Source organism: Tachyglossus aculeatus, chromosome 4, assembly GCF_015852505.1.
Source record: "Tachyglossus aculeatus isolate mTacAcu1 chromosome 4, mTacAcu1.pri, whole genome shotgun sequence".
NCBI classification, from domain to species: Eukaryota; Metazoa; Chordata; class Mammalia; order Monotremata; family Tachyglossidae; genus Tachyglossus; species Tachyglossus aculeatus.
In genome coordinates this window covers 30,864,379-30,871,942 of record NC_052069.1, presented here as the reverse complement: position 1 = coordinate 30,871,942, position 7,564 = coordinate 30,864,379, and the positions used below count along the sequence as shown (strand labels likewise).

Here is a 7,564-nt window from a genome sequence, read left to right as displayed (position 1 = left end):
ATGGTTTTCTATTCAGGTTTCTCCTGCATGCTATCAAATAATCATTATTATCATTGCATTTATTAAGCACATATGAACTAAGGGATGGGGTATAATAATATAATGATGGCATTTGTTAAGCGCTTACTATGTGCAAAGCACTGTTCTAAGCGCTGGGGGGATACAAGATGATCAAGTTGTCCCACATAGGGCTCACAGTCTTAATCCCCATTTTACAGATGAGGTAACTGAGGCTCAGAGAAGTTAAGTGACTTGCCCAAGGTCACACAGCTGACATGTGGCAGAGCCGGGATTTGAACCTATGACCTCTGACTCCAAAGCCCGGGCTCTTTCCACTGAGCCACGCTGCTTCTCTAAGTAAGTAAGTACAACATTCTGAGAAAGGACACAGTCCCTGTCCCAACTTGTTGCCAACTTGTACTTCCCAAGCACTTAGTACAGTGCTCCGCACACAGTAAGCGCTCAATAACTACGATTGATTGATTGATTGATTGATTGTCCCACACAGGGCTAATCAGAGGCCATGAAGGTTAGTTGCCTTTCTCAAGGTGACACAGCAGGTCAGTGGTAGAGGTGGAACTAGAATTTGGGTGTCTTGACTTCCAGTGCTCTTTCCAGTAGGCCACATAAAGTGATTCAAGAATGAATGTTCAAACCATCAAAATCTGACTGTGGCACATGCCTTGGTTAATAGGGCTGCATGTTTCTGTAATCCTTCCACTCTAAATTCAAACAATTTCAAGTACAAATATTTTTTTTTCTATAACATGGGTGTCTTGTTCTTGAAGAGCCTTGTTTTACAAGAAACCGCTGTCATGGTGACCATATATTTATTGACAATTTAAGGGTTAGAAGGTAACCTCAAAAATACCACCTCAAATGACATTTTTCTATACAAATTCCTATTTAATGTTATGTCTCCCACTAGCAGAATACTCTGCACAAGGGTTGGCAATTTTTTCATGCCGAAGAGCCAAAAATGAAATCTTTGAGCAGCTTTCTAACTCTATTATACTTATCCAAGTACTTAGCAAAATGCTCTATACAGAATAAGAGCTCACTAATGACTATTAATAATTGTGGTATTTGTTAAGTGCTTACTATGTGTCAGGCACTGTACTAAGTGCTGGGATGGAATACAAGCAAATCAGGCTGGACGAGGTAACTGAGGCACAGAAAAATGACTTACCCAAGGTCCACCAGCAGATATATGGCAAAGCCAGGATCATAATCCAGGTCCTTTTAACTCCCAGGCCCCTGCTCTATCCACTAGGCAACACTGCTTTTAAATACCTCTGACTGATTGATTTTAATTTCATCACCAAAAAGAAAGACCATTTGTGGAATGATATCTTCTTTGATGACCTGGCTGAAGGCATCAAGATTTTACCCTTCAATCTGGCTGATGGTCCTTGCAGGGGGATAAGTTTCTAACACTTTGAAACACAAACAGAAATTAAAGTATCTCAGAAAAAGCGGAAACAATGACACCACAAAAACATGATGGAATTCAGTAAGGACAATTGCAAGGAATTGAATTTAGAGACAAGAGACAGCAGGACTAAGGAATGAGGAAATACTGGCTTGGCAACAAAGTTACAGGTCAGAGATCGGGGGATCACAGCTGACCAGAAGATGAGTTTGAGTCAACAATCTAATCCCACACGTGACTGGGATGTATCAGTAGAAGCATGACATAGAAGAGTCAGGAAAGCCATCTGCCTGAGATATGCTTGGCACCCGACAGAATATTAGGGTATTGTGTTTGGCCTCAGACAACACACTTTAAAAAGAATGCGGAGGAACTGGAAAACATTCAGAGAAGAATGACAAAAAAAAAATGATTAAAGGGGTGGAAAATAGGCCTTATGGGGAAAGGTTAAAGTAACTGGAGTTGTTTACCCTGGCTAACAAGAGATTCGGGATAATTGACTTAGTGTCTTTGAATTTTTAAAGGGTTTTCATGGGTAGAATGTTGTCCAGTTATCATTCCCTCTGTCCCCTCAGCACTGAATTTAAATAAAAGAAAGTGGGATTTTGGTTGGACTTAAGAACTTTAATGATTTAAATACAAGATGATTTCAATACAAGAAGGTGGCATTTGGGTTGGACTTAAGAACTTTCTGCTTCGTTGTGGTGCTGAAACACTAGAATAGCCACAAAGAGAAGCCATGGAATTTCCACCCATGGAGATCCAGGACATGGATCTCCAATCTAGCTTCAATCCCCTCTGCCTCCTTCATTCCATGAGGAAACTGCCTACTTTCAGGTCATCAATACCATATCCACCCACCTCTATTTCATTTTTATCTTCCTTGACCTCTTAACTGCCTTTGACAACTGTGGACCAAACCCTTCTCCTTGAAACATTACCTAACCCTGGCTTCATTGACACTGTCTACTTCTGGTTCTCCTTCTATCTCTCTGGGTGGTTCTGTTCAGTCTCTTTCGTCAGCTCCTCCACTGCCTCCTGCCCTCTAACACTGGGGAACTCCCAATTCAGTACTCTGAATCCCCTTCTATTCTCCATCTTCACCCTCTCGCTTGGAGAATTCATTCACTCTCATAACTTCAACTCCCATCTCTGTGCGGTTGATTTCCAGATCTACCTCTTTAGCCCTGATCTCCACATCAGACAAAATCACATCAGCTTTAAAGCACTTAATCAGTTTGTCCTTCCTTACTTTAACTTGTTGATTTCCAACTACAACACGGCCAGCACACTTGGCTCCTCTGACACCAACCTACTCTCCTGTAACTCGACCTCATCTATCTCACTACTGACCCCTTGTCCATATCTTCCTTCTGGCCTGGAAGTCTCTCCTTCTTCATATATGACAGACCACCACTCTTCCCACTTCAAGGACTTGTTAAAATTGCATCTCTTCCAAGAGACTTTCTCCAACTAGGCCCTCATTTCCCCTACTCCCTCTCCTTTTTGTGTTGCCTAGGCACAGTCATCCCCTCTCAGAGTTGCACCTGGAGAGTTTCCAGTATTCTGTCAGTCGACTATGGGAGGGAGAGTCAAGCAGAAGCATATCCATTCCATTCCTAGCTTGGGCAGTGGCTTGCAAGTGGAAGGCAATCTGCTACAAGTCAAAATTCCCCCGTGCTGGCCAGCAGCAGCATGGGAGAGATTCGAGGGCAGAGACTCAAGTTCACTTCATGGAAGGAGGCAGTGGTAAACCACTTTCACATTTTTACCAAGAAAGCTCTATGGATACACTACCAGAGCGACTGCAGATAAAGGTGGGGTGTTCTGGGAGAGAAGTGCCCATGGCACCACTGTGGGTCTTAGATGACTCAATGGTATAAGACAAAATGCACAATCAATCCATCAGTGCTATTAATTGGGAGCTTACTCTGTATGATTAATCAACTAGGCACTTGGGAGGCTACAATATAACTATAAATAATAATAATAGTTGTGGTATTAGTTAAGCACTCACTACGTGCCTGACACTGTTCTACGCTCTGGGGTAGATACAAGATTCATTCAATTGTATTTAATTTAATTGAATTTATTTAATCATATTTAACGCAAGAGAATTGCGTTGGACACAGTCCCTCTCCCACACAGTCTTAATCCCCATTTTAATCACTTAATCACTCATCTTTTACAGATGACATAACTGAGGCACAGAGAAGCGAAGTGACTTGTTCATGGTCAAGCAGCAAAGTCATGGAGTAGGATTAGAACCCAGGTCCTTCTGTCTTCCAGGCCCATCATCTATCCATTAGACCACGCTGCTTCTCAGTGGCCTATAAGCACTTGATGCTCACCCCTCCCTCAGCCTATAACACTGACATATCCACATCACATTTTAAAGTCTGCGCCCACCTCTAGACTGTAAGCTCCTTGTGGGCAGAGATTGTGTCTACGAACTCAGTTATATTGCATTTTCCCAAGCACTTAGTTCAGTGCTCTGCACATGGTAAACACTTGATGAATGTCATTGATTGATGGCCTAGTAATTTCTCTGTCTGGAAACAGGATTAGAACAGCTTATTTCTTGAGATCTCTTCCAGCTCAGTGATTTTGTGAAGATACAAGGTTTCAGTTCACTACAGAAAAGAGGAAGGCCATTTTTCAAATACCTTTTTTTGTAATGATTAAGCAGCTTTCTAAATCCCTTGTTCACTACATGTAAATAAGAAACACTATTTCATGTGGGCAGATTAGGGCTAAGTAAAATAAAATAATGCATCTTATTCTTCCATAGTGATATAACTTCTTCTGTCCTGCAGAAGTACGTCCTCTACCTTTACCCTCTTATACTGATGTCCATTAGAATAACGCTGACAAGAAAGAAGAGATATTCTTAAAACACAATATTTTATATGAGAATCATGGGTCTCCTGTGTCATAAACACAAAGTAATGAACCAAAACAAGACTGCGAGTGGAAGAAATGAAATCTACTTTCAAAGGAGTCAAAATGTCACCTTTTTCAGAAGTTTTAAATCACTTTTTAATAATAATAATAATAATAATGGCATTTATTAAGTGCTTACTATGTGCAAAGCACTGTTCTAAGCACTGGGGAGGTTACAAGGTGATCAGGTTGTCCCACGGAGGGCTCACAGTCTTCATCCCCATTTTACAGATGAGGGAACTGAGGCCCAGAGAAGTGAAGTGACTTGCCCAAAGTCACACAGCTGACAATTGGCAAAGCCTGGATTTGAACCCATGACCTCTGACTCCAAAGCCCAGGCTCTTTTTCACTGAGCGACGCTGCTTCTCTTTTCAACTTTTTGAGTTGAATAATGGTCAATTGTAAATTCCTATGAACAAAAATAGTGTATGATCCAAATCAACCTCTTCTCAGGTCACAGTGAAATGGAAAAGGCATTCAAACTACTGTCATCCATTGACGTTTTCACTGAATCCACTCTGGCAGTCTGGAGTGCACATGCGTCACAAACACTGCTTGCCAGACTGAAGTAAGAAACACTGCTCACTCACCTGGGAGGATTTGATCTATAATAAATTGGTGTCCAAATTTGCTTGCATTTTGGACTACAACCTCACATGGAAAAATACTGAGTAGAGTCACTGAATTTGAGGAAGGGAATAGATGTAATATCTAACACAAACTTTTAGCACCACTTTTCTTTGTTCAAAACAGAACTCCTCATCTCCCCATCCAAACCCTGTCCTCCCCATGACTTTCACATCACAGCACCACCATCCTCCCTGTCTTAAAGTCCCAGAAACCAAGCCCAGTTACCATTATCCTTGACTCATCTCTCTCATTCAATCCAAAGACTCAATTTGTCACCAAATCCTGTTGGTTCTATCTTCTCGACATCACTAAAATCCACCCTTTTCTCTCTATCCAAATTGCTACTACATTGGTCCAAGCACTTATCCTACCCCATCTTGACTACTGCGTCAGCCTTCTTGCTGACTTCCCTGCCACCCATCTCTCCACACTCCAGTTCATACTTCATTCTGCTGCCTGGATCGTTTTTCTCAAAAAAAAGATTCAGTCCATGTTTAATACCCGACAGACCATCACTCTCCACACCTTCAAAACCTTAATAAAATCACATCTCCTCCAAGATGCCTTCCCCACCCATTCCCTCATTTCCCCTACTCCTTCTCCTTTCTGCATTGTCCCTGCACTTGGATTTGTAATGCTTTAAAGCACTTGATGCTCACCCCAAAGGAATCAATCAGTGACATTTATTGAGCACTTACTGTATGCAGAGCATTGTACTAAGTGCTTGGGAGAGTACAATACATCAGAATTGGTAGACACGTTCCCTGCCTAGAGTGAGGTTAGAGTCTAGAGGGGGAACTTTCAGCCCTTACTTACATAACTATAACTCATTTTGTGTCTGTCTCCCTCTCTTGACTGTAAATTCTTTGTGGGTAGGGATCAAGTTATCATCTCTGTTAAACTGTACTCTCACAACCACTTAGTACAGTGCTCTGCACACAGTAAGAGCTCAATAAATGTAATCGATTGATTGATTCAATCTGTGGTTGTTGTCTTTAGTCACTGAAATCTGTCTAGAAATGAAATCATTTAGAGTAAAACAATGGCATTTAGGCTAATCTTTTTAAAATACTTCAAGTTAAATGGAGTTAAGACATGAGGGTGCACCTTGACTTTATCTAAAATCCACCATTGATAAGATTTCTCTAAAATGTAAGCCCCCTCTATACTCCAAGCTTGTTGTGGGCAGGAACTGTGTCTATTCATTGTTGTCTTGTACTCTCTCAAGTGTTTAGTTCAGTGCTTTTCACAGAATAAGCACTCAATAAATATGTTTGAAAAAGCTGCAGGCAAAGACATAACAAAATATACCCTTAATATAAACCACTGAGTTCAGATTTATCAACAAAAGCTATGCAACAGAAGTAAACTGTGGTCAATATATCTTTGGAATGTTACCAAGCTGAGACCATCTTTCATTTTAAAAGACTGCACTGCATGAACTTTCTCCTGTTCTCCTGTTAGAAGTATAGAGTTTGCATATTTCAAATGTGCAATTAGTCTCTTTATAAATAGGTTCAGTACCTTCTTATTCAATAATTCTTTGAAGCTCCCATGTCAAATGGCTTGTGAGAAGGCAGAAAAACTCTGTAAAATGTTCAGTAAGTGTCTGTTGACTGACTTTTGGAAAAGTAAATGAAGTTGAAGTAGGGAGAAGAAGAAAATCACAGAGGAGAAGAGATTCCTGAGGGAAGGAGGGTAAGGAGAGGAGGAAAAACTCACTCAAATACAACAAACAGTGGAACTCCATCACTCAAATGCAACAGGCAGTGGAAATCTCTGCTCATACAAATGATTTCTGTCCATGTTCTTTTGACTGTCACAGTCCCAAAAGAGGAAAGGAATATGTTACTTCCTAAGCATGCTGCTGTGGACATTTCTGGGAAAGGGAAGAGTCAGAATTTGGGAAGATTCTGCCTTGGCTAACCTTGAGTTCAGTCTCTCGGGCTGCATTCTCTCTCCCTTAGTGGATTTTCCCTATAGTTTCCTCTTTTTCCACACTGGGTTCTAGCCTCACCATCCTGTCTTCATCATTATTGTGCTCATTTACCTACCTCCAACTTTTGCCCCACTGGTACCCAAGTAATTAGTACATGCTCTCTCCGCTCCCTGCCTGTCTCTCTCCTCTTTCTTGCCATCCACTCTCCTCTACCAACAAAAGTTAAGAATACAGTTGGAAGGATTGGAACAAATTAGAATGTTTATATTTTCATATTTCATTTATTTCAGGCATTAAGAAACTTTCAATGGCTTTTGCAAAATGTTTGATTATTTCAAAGTACTTTTATACTGGCATGGTAGCAGGTCTTTTCAAACCCTCTAAACACTCATTGGGAAAATTTTACTGTCATGATGTCATCTTCCAATAAGAAGGCCAAACTAATGGAAAAAACATGAAAATCAGGAGCTCCAGGTTTTAGTCCTAGCTCTACAACTTGCCTGCCATGGGACCTTGAGCATATCACTTCCCAAGCACTTAGTACAGTGCTCTGCACACAGTAAGTGCTCAATAAATACAACTGAATGAATGAATATCACTTAATTTTTCTGTTGCCTCAG

At 40.9% G+C, this 7,564-nt stretch overlaps 1 non-coding gene across 1 annotated transcript; it reads left to right on the top strand.

Annotated features, from left to right (window-relative positions):
• The first annotated feature begins 2,961 nt into the window (after positions 1-2,961).
• LOC119927495 lies at positions 2,962-3,097 on the top strand. Its single transcript, XR_005450492.1, has one exon. It is a non-coding gene; the product is annotated as a small nucleolar RNA SNORA7 (small nucleolar RNA).
• The last annotated feature ends 4,467 nt before the right edge of the window (positions 3,098-7,564 follow it).